The sequence below is a fragment of the Lepidochelys olivacea genome (assembly GCF_965140295.1).
Source record: "Lepidochelys olivacea isolate rLepOli2 genome assembly, chromosome: 8".
Classification (NCBI taxonomy): Eukaryota; Metazoa; Chordata; order Testudines; family Cheloniidae; genus Lepidochelys; species Lepidochelys olivacea.
Window position 1 is genome coordinate 4,742,096 of NC_140418.1, and position 12,358 is coordinate 4,754,453.

Genomic DNA, 12,358 nt, shown 5'->3' on the forward strand with positions numbered 1-12,358 from the left:
GGGCTGCCCAACCCCCCCCCCCCCCCCGAGCCTCCCTGCAGCACCCCCTCAGACGGGGCACTCCCCAGCCCAGCTCCCTCCCGCAGACCCGGGCACTCCCCCACCAGGGCGTCTCCTTAGCCCCCCCCCCCCCCCCGGCCCGGGCGCTCCCCAGCCGAGCTCCCCCCACCCTAGGAAGAAGGCACAGCACCGTGCACAACGGGGGGGGGGGCACAATTACGCCAGGGCGCCGAGCTCAAGCCCCCCCCAGCGTCTAACGGGGGGGGGGGCAGAGCAAACATGATGTACCCAGCCCCCACTTCTCTGCGGGGCCTGCATAACACTGCACCACCCTGAGACCAGGCTGAGGGTGATGCTAAACATCCGGATAGCCCCAGCACCATAGCACAGGACAGCCTGGAGAGGGACCCCAAGTAGCTACATGGCCTGGTGCAGGGCAGCCTAGACCCTGACCTGTGTAACTGGGGACATTACTCTCCGGCTCAGCCGAATCTCACACACAGCACATTGGACCTGTGCCACTTGGTCAGACAGCTGAGAAGAAACCGCTCACAATTACTGATGGAAGGATAGAGGCTCAGCAGGAGGAATAGGTCAAGGTATGTTTAGGGGAAAAGAGAATATTCGTTGAAATCTGCACCCAACAGCTGCCTTAATACCCTCCCGCAAACATGAACTGGAAGAAGCTGACTGACAAATAACTCCATGCTGAGTTAGTGGCAGCTTTCTCCAGGCATGACTTCCACAAATGGTCCCAAATAGCAAATTACAAGGATTACACAAGACTGCCAACCCTGGCTAGGGCATGCACCATTACACGTGGTCCTTATGCAGTTTATATCTGCTGCTGGAGATGAGGGAATGAAGGCCTCTGAGCCAGCCTCTTTAAATCATTCAAAATCTTAAACAATTAACAAAGTACATTAGATCATTATAAGAATGGCCATCCTGGGTCAGACAAAAGGTCCATCTAGCCCAATATCCTGCCTTCCGACTGGCCAATGCCAGGTGCTTCAGAAGTGATCTATCCCCTGTTACCCATTCCTAGCTTCTGGGAAACAGAGGCTAGGGACACTTCAGAGCATGGTTGTGCATGCAAACAACACATGCTATGATACCTCAGATTGTTTTTCTCCCAGACTCTTCATCCCTTCCTCACTTGGTTTGAATCTTCACTTTCTTCTATATTGCTCTTTTATTTAAGAGCCAGCCTACATTTGCAGAATAAATTTTTCACTCATCTAACACGTACAGACCAGGATTTTCTCCAAAGCCCTGTGCAATGCTCTCATTATGTTGAACCCGAGTTAAAACAGAAGCAGTACAGGAGGAGGCTAGTTCTATCCTTACTTGTAATTTTTATTTCTCTTAATGGTGTGAACATTGCTCTTGGGTCCATTCTGCCACAATGGAGATAGCAGCTTAGATTTTTCCTGACTTCCTTCCTTTGAGTGTAGACTCATGCTGCAGCACCACACGCTGATTCCCAGGACTTCCAAAGCTGAAATGGCATAAACCAAGTAGAAAACATCACCTCCACTGTAGATAATAGGATTAATAGAATTAAAGGTGTAACCACTTACAAAATTAATTTTAGCAAGAACATCTGCATATATACTGGGGCTTTGTCCAGACTAGTGCATGCCCTTCCCATTATGAGAAATGGAAATTACAGGTTAAGAAATCTAGTTTTTCCTCATCTACTGGTCTGGATGGTACTCACGGGAAATAGCAAACAGTAAGAGCTGGTTCCTAGGGCAGTCTCACTCTGGGAGAAATGAAAAAGTTACATTTATTTACTTTTCATAGTTTTAATTTGACTTGCATGTTTAGGTTAGATAACGGGTAGGAGCGACATCAGTCTTGCGTGCTGTGAAGGAAAGCAACCCTCGGGGCACACATATGATAAGAGTTTTTAGTTTCGAGTCAGTCGACTGCCAATTAACTCAAGATAGCTGACATGTTTGTAAAAACTACTCTGGATTCACTCCTAAAATTTTTGTTCCTGGCTACAAAGGTTGTGGTTTATTCTAGGGATCAGTCTAGGTAATAATTTATAGGGAACACAGGCTCCTAGTAGCTGCATTGGAAAACTCATTGTACATCTCAGCTCAAGCCTAGGAGGAGTCCTTTGCAGATACCATACCAAAGAGGCTTTTCTTGTTTAATTAAGCATCACAGTTGGTGCAGTTATTGGACTATGGAAGAGATGTTTTCTGAAGTACATATGCTCCCAAGCAATTTTGCTCAACCTTTATTTTTAAAGTAATCTTTTTAGCACCAAAATTGCCCTAGGTTGGGACAGCTGTGAAGATAAAGGAGGATTTCTGTGATCTGATGCAAGTTTGTGTGTGCAAAAAAACCCAAACCCCTTATTTCTTTCTTCAGACAGAAGGGTTCTAAAGCAGGCGTCAGCTGTCTTAGAATCTTGAAATCATGTGCAGGAATTAATATGCTTTAATCCAAGTTGTTGGAGTTGCACACAAAAATGTTCCAAGTAAACTCAATCTGCTCAAGGCTCTTGTATTGGTTTATCACATCTGACTGTTTCACGGTATTCTCCTAGGCATAGGAAAAGGCATAACATATTATAGTCTCTGGGTACCCAAGAGGAAGATGGGGGTCTTAAAATACAGCCTCAGGCCAACTTTCCATGCACAGCCTCTTAGATATAGCAGATCCCCCTTAGAGAGTAACTGATACCAACAGGTCAGAGCCCATTTCTCATATTCCTCTCTAATAGCTGTGCAAATGCCTCCTCAACCCTCCTCTCTGCCATTGCTGGCAAACAGCCACCAAGCAATTCCTATCGGTCTCTCCTGGAAGATACAAGAACGATCAGACCATTGACTTTTCCCAGGGGTCTAAGGCACCTTGCCGCCACCTGCCCTTAGCATGAATCAGCTGTGTCTGCTGTGGATCAGCTTCCTGAAACTACCTGCCTCTGGCGACACAAGCACTGCCTTTCAGGCCTCTGCAGGACTCATTCTCTCTGTACGGGTTAGCAATGGGCACACACCAACCCACAAGTTGTCTGGGGTGTCCAGCCCCTGTTCCATGGACCTCTCACAGAATTCTCAGATCTGCTGTTCCCAAGGGAACAGTACTCACCAGCTTGCAAGATTCAACTCAAGATCACCACTCTGCTCAACACACAGTATTGAGATATAGATATTTAGATATAGTGGAAAGAAGAATATGTTTATCATCAAGGAACAGAGATTCAAGTGATAGAGAATAAAAATATTGGAAACAAATAGTTACATATAAAGCAAAATCATAGTATGTTTTCTAAAGCCTAAACTTAACTAACAAGGCATTCCCCACCCCCTACAAGATAGCTTACCTCAAGTCCTTTTTCCTGTGTTTTCAACCAGTTTGACTGAGATCCCTTCTCATACAATCAAGTCCACTGGAGGCTTGTCTTCACAAATGGAAGGAAAAAAGTGGGGCGGGGGAGTTCATCTGCACCCTAGGTATAGTTTCCAAGTTTCATTGACTTACTCTTAAATGAGATAACCCCTGCTGATTTTGTTTTCCCTGCCATCTCTGCAATCTATCGATCACCATTTTGCTCAGACTGTAAATGGGAGTCTGTTGTGAAGCATACAGTACTTAATTTTCAGATGTCCAGTCAGAGTGAGAGAAGCATCTCTTCCCCCCGTCTGCCAGGGGTCTGTGGGTCACCTTTTGATGCCGTACTTTAACTCAAGCCTAGAGAACATAATTTTTAGTATATATACAGGTAACTCGACACATTTTTCTGTACATACATCTCTCAATGATTATGACAACCAGTGTGACACAGGCTTTCATTAGAACCTTACGTGACATTCTCTGGCAGACTAGTAGGTAGATGCCAAACCAGGGGGTCTCTGTAACTCTCATACACTCCTGTGCCCTCTGCCTGTTGGTATCAAGACAAGGCATGGGTCAATGACTTCGTATCATTTGGAGTCCAAAGCTGGTGCAGAATGATGCAGCTCATATACTGAGTGGGGCAACATGCTGGGATTACATGACACTAGAGATCCACTGGCTGCATGTTGATCTCTGGGTAGGGTTTAAAGGGTTTGTCAAAGTTAGTAACACCCTTATGGCCTGGTACCTGTGTACCTGAAAGACCACTTGTCCCCTGCAACAAATGCCACTGATCCTCATTATTAAAGAGAGGGTCCTGGGCAGGCGGTTCTCCTGTGTATTGCCTTGAGGCACGGGTTTTTCTTGTATTTTTTCTTTTCTAATACTAGCTGGCTACATGGTTGCTGGCTGGCAAAGAATACTCCTGTTCTTGCTGCCAAAATAGAGATCAGACCATACGGGATAGATGATGAAGGAGCAAGCAATGGACAGATTTTTTCCTTGTCTCCCTCTGCTGGCCAGAAGATATAGTACCCACTGTGTGTACTGGCATAAGAGGCTTTTGGAGAAAGAGGTTCAAATCAGTGCCAGGCATATGTTACTTTTCCTTTTGCCTTCATGAGACAATATGAAATGTTTGTTTCATGTGCTGGCCCGCAGCACTTGCTGGGGAAAGAAGTACTCTTGCCGTCTCTCTCTTTGCTAAATTAAATCATAGAATCATAGAATATCAGGGTTGGAAGGGACCTCAGGAGGTCATCTAGTCCAACCCCCTGCTCAAAAGCAGGACCCATCCCCAATTAAATCATCCCAGCCAGGGTTTTCTGTCAAGCCTGACCTTAAAAACTTCTAAGGAAGGAGATTCCACCACCTCCTTAGGCAACGCATTCCAGTGTTTCACCACCCTCCCAGTGAAAAAGTTTTTCCTAATATCCAACCTAAACCTCTCCCACTGCAACTTGAGACCATTACTCCTTGTCCTGTCCTCTTCCACCACTGAGAATAGTCTAGAACCATCCTCTCTGGAACCACCTCTCAGGTAGTTGAAAGCAGCTATCAAATCCCCCCTCATTCTTCTCTTCCGCAGACTAAACAATCCCAGTTCCCTCAGCCTCTCCTCATAAGTCATGTGTTCCAGACCCCTAATCATTTTTGTTGCCCTTCGCTGGACGCTTTCCAATTTATCCACATCCTTCTTGTAGCGTGGGGCCCAAAACTGGACACAGTACTCCAGATGAGGCCTCACCAATTTCGAATAGAGGGGGACGATCACGTCCCTCAATCTGCTCGCTATGCCCCTACTTATACGGGGCATGTTACGTATAAATGTTACGTACCTGCAAATGCAATGCTATATTGATTGAAAATCTATCTGAAAAATGCATGATGGCCTTGTACAATTACAATATGCTCCAGCATATTTATCTTCATGAGCTTTGTCACTCTGCTAGGCTAAAATTAGCTGGCTGTAAAATACCTGGCTTAATGGAGATATCCATCCTTTATTGGGTGCACATCACTAGCCTGATCTAACAGCTCCTTGTGCAAACAGCAATGAGGTGAGAAATGATGTTTCATAAACCTATCAGAATGGAGGCATCTTAGTGCCTTTGGAGAGGTGGTAATCGTCTTCTCATCCAAGCCTCCCTGTCTACATGGATCTCTAAATGTAGATGCTGAATAATGGCCAAAAAGATACCCCTGCCACACAGCTGCCTTCCCTGAGAACTCATTGTTTTAATGCACTCAAAATCCTTGGGACACCCACTCTGCTTTTCTGAGGTGCTTTCCTGTCTGAAGGCATGTATACACGGCAAGCAGAAACCCATAGTAGACACGGGGCTGAGGCTACGGCGCTAAAAATAGCAGTGTAGACTTTGGGGCAAGGGCTCTGAAGCCTAATGAGGGGGCTGGGCTTCAGAGCCTGAGCCCAAGTGTCTACACAACTATTTTCAGTGCTGTAGCATGATCCTGAGACAGCAGACCCAGGCTCTGAGACTTGCTGCTGCGGGATTCTGCTTGCTGTGTAGACGTACCCAGGGTTTGCTTGGCAGGGCCTCACATCCTGCTCACTGTCATCAGGGGAAGAGCCCCTTTGACCTCAGTTCTGTCCCAGAATCTTTCCAGTTTCCACGTCCAGGAGACAGATGCAGGGCTTGCGCTGGGAGAAACAGGCTTTGAAGAGTGAGATAACAAAAAGGGGTGTTGCGTTCTCACCAGCCCCACTCACCCCATCCCCAGTTGCAGCAGTCCTTACCCTCTAGGCCTCAGCTCAGTTATAGCACATTGTTAAACTTATTGAAAACTCAGCATCGTTGAGGATTACCTTTGTGCTTCCACCTTGTGCCTGCACTTCCATTCCTTTCTGGAGGACAGTAAGATACTTCAGTTTCCCTACTGGATCTCTTCTGGACTCTCTCTAGAACCTTTCTCCATCTGTGACAATCTATTACTGTGGGAAATCACCACCACACAGTGCTTTCATTGCACAAAGAGGAAATGAAAACAGGCCCCATGTACACAGAGCATTTGTTATAACAAGCAAATAAATCTTGTGTGGATCTGTTCTGGAACCCAAGCGTCACTCATGGTCAGGTTGGGAATTATTTGCCGTTGTTAAAATGGTTCCAACTATACATAAGAGGTACTGAAGGACAACACAACTCTTGCCCCACTGATCTTGCATGAGACTCCAAACCCTCTCCATAACTCCCATAACCAAGGTGCGTCCCTGTAAGTTGGATCAGCTGGTCTGATGGGTTCTAGGCAGCATGTAATGCATTATGGTGCACATAGCCCCGGAGTGCACTAAAATGGGAAAGTTAGGCTGATGGCCATAGTACCCCAGGGTACTGGGAGAAACTTGTGTTAAGTGAACTGTACACTGAGTTAAGTATTTTTGACAGAAGGCTTCTTGCACAAGGCAATTGAAAGGAGTGGTGTAGTGTCAAGTGTTGTAGGAAGAAGCCTGGAGCATGAGGGGCAGTTGCAAGAAAAGATGTACTTCAGATTGAACCCTGGTTTGGGGGTTCAATTCCCAAAGGGGACTGTTTTTCCCCAAGCATCTATATATTATGGCAATCAATGCCCTAGGTAGGGATATAGAACAGTAGGCAAACTTGAAGCTGCAATGCACTGTCAAACTTGACATTCCAGCGGTTCTCAAACTGTGGGTCAGGATCCCAAAGTGGGTCATGACCCCATTTTAATGGGGTCACTAGGGCTGGTGTTAGACTTGCTAGGTCCCAGGGCCCAAGCCCAAGCCCCATCACCTGGGGTGGTGGGGCTCAGGCCTCCATCCCCCGTTCTGGGGTCGCAAAGTAATTTTTCTCGTCAGAAGGGGGTCACGGTGCAATGAAGTTTGGGAACCGCTCATTGATATGTTTGAAAACCCCTCTGTGGATCACTGTTCTTGGCTGAGTGGAATGTGTCTCATATTTTGGATTTTCACTACATTATTCCCTTTAAAAAACAAATATTTACTCTTTAAATAGGTGGATTTGTGTCCTTTATCAAAAAAACAGCCTTTAAACAAACACTTTCGTTTTGATAACTTTTGCTATTTGCCACATTGTTATCATTATTTGTATTACCGTAGTGCCTAGCTCTCCAGCAATACCTATATTAAGCCTATTGATTTGGCAGGGAAGGAAAAATCACCATGCAAGTTGAGTCTCGGGAATTCCTGCATTGCACTTCATTTTGTAGCTGGAAGTTGGACGCAGGAGTTTAGAACTCCAGGTTTATTTACATGGTCACTGGGGAGAGCAGAGTCCCTGCTTCCCAATAGGACTCAGCACTTGCTTCTAGTCCTACAAGGTCCCAAGACCGGACTTTAAATCCACAACCCTTTATGTTTAGAAAAAAGTTACTGTAAGTCCCTTGTGGAGGTTTTTATGGGTCTCTCAGAGCCCTGGGCACTGTGACCTGTGGTAACAAAGACACCTGGCTTGACGGGCAGAGGGTTCTGATCAAGGCCCAACATTTTTGCAGAACAGGTTTTTGGTAGCATGTGGGGGATACACTTAAAAGCACACAGACGCTTGCTATTGATGCAGCTATGATTAGAAGAAGAGATAGAACGAGACCTTCCTCACTGTGAAAGAGACACTGGGCAGCAGAGGTTTCGCCCCAAGGGACCCAAATTTTGCTCTGCCAGGTGTGAAATAGCCCAAGTCTGCTGGTCTCCAGCCTATGCTAGTGCTCTTTTGGGGGCGGGTGAGCGGGAGGCCAAGGGTCTTTGCTTGCAGTGCATTTTCTGATGCGGGTCGAGTATTCTTTAATTAGCTGATTTGCTTTTCTCTTATTTATGTTCAATGTATTGTCCAGGGAGCCCAGGTAGGCTCTTGTTTGGGACAGGGGTACTATCCATTGATTGTGAAGCCAACAGTGCGTAATGCAGGTCCCAAATGAGTGTCAATAAAATATACACACCCCACCAGCACCACAAACAACTGACTTCAACAGTGAAGAAATACACCAGTGTAGTAGAATCCATAATTTACCTCGTATTCTGGCTGTATGACATTATTTTAACAGGGAGGTACAGGAAGGGGAGTGAAGTCTTTGGCCAAGTGCTACCTTTCGGGAAAAGGTCTCTCATTTGACCCAAAAGGGTCCCATTGGTAGGCTCCAGAGGATCTTGTTTAGTTTTGAAAGCAAATTCCTCCATTGGTATTTTCGCAAATTGTTGACACTGGTTTGGGAAAAGTATCTAACAGGAAAAACCTAAGTCATGAAAAAAATTCAGTCTAGAAATCCTCATCTGAAGAGTGCCAGGCCTAAAGTCAGTTTGAGCCATGAGTATGAAGCGGGAGATTTCAACAGAATATTAGTCTATTTCCTAAATCCATCAGCATTAGTCATACCTTGGTCAGCATTGCCAGTTTGTAGGCCCACTCCACACAGTCCAACATCTTTTTAGCACATTAGCAGATGAACCAGGCTTCTTGGTGGAGAAAGCTTGCATAGGAGAATACAATAGGTAGACTACTGAGGTGGCTGATAGAGCATCTAATGAGCAGGAAGCTGTTTGGCCTTCTCAAACCAGGGAACTCACTTAGCCTGTTGCTGCATTTTTAGCCAGGGGTTTTCTATCCATATTAAATGTTGGTGACCAGTACAAGTGATAGGCTCTTTGCTCTTTTTCAGATTGAGGTTAACATTGGCTCCTACATCTGCGTGGATAAGGAACTGGAGTAAAAATCCAGAACTGCTGTGTTCAGTCAATACCCCAGCTAACTTTCCATGAAACTTGTAGAGTAACGCATCTCTTTGATTTTACTGCTGGACAGATCTCTACTTCGGAAATTGTACATCTGGAATTTTATCAGCTATGGATCTGTCCCTGTGGCCTACGTTCTGCACAAGGTACAGAAGTAATTGAGAGAGTGAGCGTGTGTGTCAGGGGTGGTCTTTGAGTCTTCTGTGGCAAGGATAGCTCAGGCAGTGTTTAATTTGTACTGAAAGAGATACCTGGGCTCAAGCAATTAGGTGCCAGGGTTCAAGCATTTTTTTTTTATATTCATAACTGATACAGCAAGTCCAGAGGTGTTATGGCTATGAACTGCCAAGCCTAAGCAGAGCTCAGGGTTCTGATCTCCTTACAAACAGTTAAAGAAACCAGGGAAGATACTGCCCATACCATGTGTTTTAAAAGTGAACTTTGGGCATAAAATTCACCTGACTCATTTGTATCAAAGACAAGTTCACCACCCTCCTCCACCTGCATGAGTGAGAAAAAGCGGATATATCAGAGCAAGATAGGTGCTTTGTATCCTTAGCTTCCTGCTAACACTGGAGAGCGCTTTCCTTTTCCAGACCAAGGCTGTGGAGTAATCTTGAAAGGGTAAAATTCCTGGCCATTTAATGCAGTTTAGTCAGTTTGTTCAAGTAGGTTCTTTGCTTGTTCTGAGAGTAGGACATATACATTCGGTTTAGGTCTGGCTCCCACAAAGCAGTTTAGATGAGTGGTGAGCATGCTTGATGGATACATTTTGACGTACTTCCAATAGGGAGAAGATTGGGGCTTGGGTAGGATCATCGCTTAAAGCCTTTTATTATGTTAATGGCTTTGACAGACATGTCCTATGTGTAGATTATTTCATGCACCAGCCTGAGGGCCAGTGTGCATACAGCTGGAGACCTATTCAGCATAGAAGTGGGGCTGTTTATTTATCCAGGTACTGTCTCTTGCATGTTGTCTGCTATCCCTTTGAAAAACTTCATCCTTGTTTCTGGGAGTATTTGCATCTGAGGCGAGCAAGGGAGATACCTATATTATGTGTACCTCAGTTTACTTGCTTGATTTTATTCCATCTGCCTGCATGGAGTTAAATAAGAAAGGGCTGTTAGAAAGAGCAAGCAGGAAACAAAATGATGTCTAGAGATAATTTATCTCCAGAGAAAATACCAAGGGTCCTTAAGAGAAAAATGAGTGGGCTATTAATTGGGAACTGCCCCCCCCCGCCTGGTTCCAGGCAGGGCATATTTTGCAGGGCTGGGACCTAAAATCAAAAGGATATTAAGTAGTTAAAAACCCCTGTCTAGAGAGGCAGGGAGGGGAGTGAGTTGGTAGCAGCTGCAGGTAGGGAGATGATGCAGGAGAGAGACAAACAAGGACAGCAGGAGGACAGTCTGCCTCTCTCAGCCCACATGTAGGGGTATCTGGGTTAAGCAGAAGCTTCCTGAACTTGCAAGGAAAGGGTGAAGTTTATATCAGACCAGATATGCAGGCAGTTGTTTTAACCCTCTGTGCCTTTGGGTGAACACACACCACTTTTCTTTTTAGAACTGTTTTGTATCACTTTAATCAGCTACTGGCCACATGTGTCCTGGAGGGAAGTTTCTCACCAGTGCCAAATACAGTTAGGTCCGTCATGTTACCATGGCTGGGAAACCAGAGATCCAGTATGAGAATGGTTGAACCATTGGGTTCCTTGAAGGAAGGAAGCTAAGGGTGCACTGGAAAAGTGGTTGCAGAAGGGTCTAAAGCACAGTTCACCTTCTAACCATGACAGCATCCCACTCAGTTTCCTTTGTGGGACTCTAAAAATGGGTTTAGACTGCTGCATGCTGTAAAGTACTCCAAAATTAGCACCCCCCAAATTACCAGGAAAGTTTGCCTACTTAAGAAACATGCAGCACTTGTCTATGGAAAAGTGAGCCTTTAACTTGGCAGTAGGTCTATGCGTCACACAGAGTTCCAATGTTGCTTGGCAGGAGGGCAGCTTAAAGTAACTATCCCAGGAGAGAAGGACAAGAGTACACAGTGAAGAAAGCATGTGGGGCGATGGGAAACAAGCTATGCTCCAGGATATTTAGTTTGTTCTCACAAGAAGGGGGAAGGGGAAAGGAAAGCAATTGTTGCAGCAAAAAAGGTGAGTAATTTCTGCATACACAAATATTCAGAAAAACATTAAAAATTTATTTTAAATATTATAAAAGGAAGTCCATTCAACTTTTAAAAACTATGCATTATCTCTGACTCCAATTTATGTAAGCTACTACATTAAAGTGCTAAACATCCTTTACCGTCCCCATATATTAGGAGTGTGTCCTAATGTGCCCAGAAATAAATATACACTGGTTTACGAGGCACTATCTCATCCAGTTTTGAAGTAAATAAGTTAAAATGCACACAGTACAAGGAGTGAATCAACTAAGACCTCATCACTGATACCTTGGGGCTCCCATCCTAAAAAAGCTAAAGCTATTTGTTACTGTTATTTTAAGGGCTAATGTTTTAGTCTGTTGAATTGATTAGTTTCTATGTCGTTTTGTAAGCCAAGTTCACATTTGACTGCTTGCTAATTGGGATCAGAGCTTCCTTCCTAATGCTGAATGAGCAGTTTTAAGACCTGTGTGGCTCCCAATGAAAAACCACACATCTGTTGGAATCATTGAAGCCTTCTGGGTAATACAGAAGCATCAGGAAAGCTCAGAACACAGTGAATAAAGGAAGAGCCTACTCAACTAGCAAACGCAGAGTCACAGAAAAACTAGACAAAGGTCTTTTATTATGATTTTCATAAATCTGTCATTGTCTAGTTTTATACATGGAACTCACGACAAAGGAACAACTGGAGTGTGAGTTCAGTTAGTGTAGGTGACATCTAGATAAGGCAATCTGACAGGTTAATCAGTAAAATGAAATGAATTTACAACTGAAAAATAAGTACTCAATCTGGTGGGAATCTTCATCGCTCAACTTTCCAATACCTGACTCACTACCCTATTTTCCAAAGGAAATTTAGTATTTGATTCAAAGCTTTGTTTATGAAGAACTGTAATTTGTATTACAACATTAAGTTGTTCTTACATAATGCTTTTTATCTGTAGATATCAAAGCACTTTACCAAAGGTATACATTACCCATATTTTACAGATGAGGAAAATGTATCACAGAGGAGAAGCCAAGTCAAACAGCAGGTCAGCAAAAGAGCTGGGAGTAGAACTCAAGTCTTCGACTCCCAGTCCAGTGCCTTACTCACTAGCC

At 44.6% G+C, this 12,358-nt stretch overlaps 1 long non-coding RNA gene across 1 annotated transcript; it reads left to right on the forward strand.

The window, feature by feature from the left end:
• Nucleotides 1-235: 235 nt before the first annotated feature.
• On the forward strand, nt 236-11,234 carry LOC311525617. Its single transcript, XR_014712826.1, has 3 exons — nt 236-599; nt 9,013-9,231; nt 11,083-11,234. It is a non-coding gene; the product is annotated as an uncharacterized lncRNA (long non-coding RNA).
• The last annotated feature ends 1,124 nt before the right edge of the window (nt 11,235-12,358 follow it).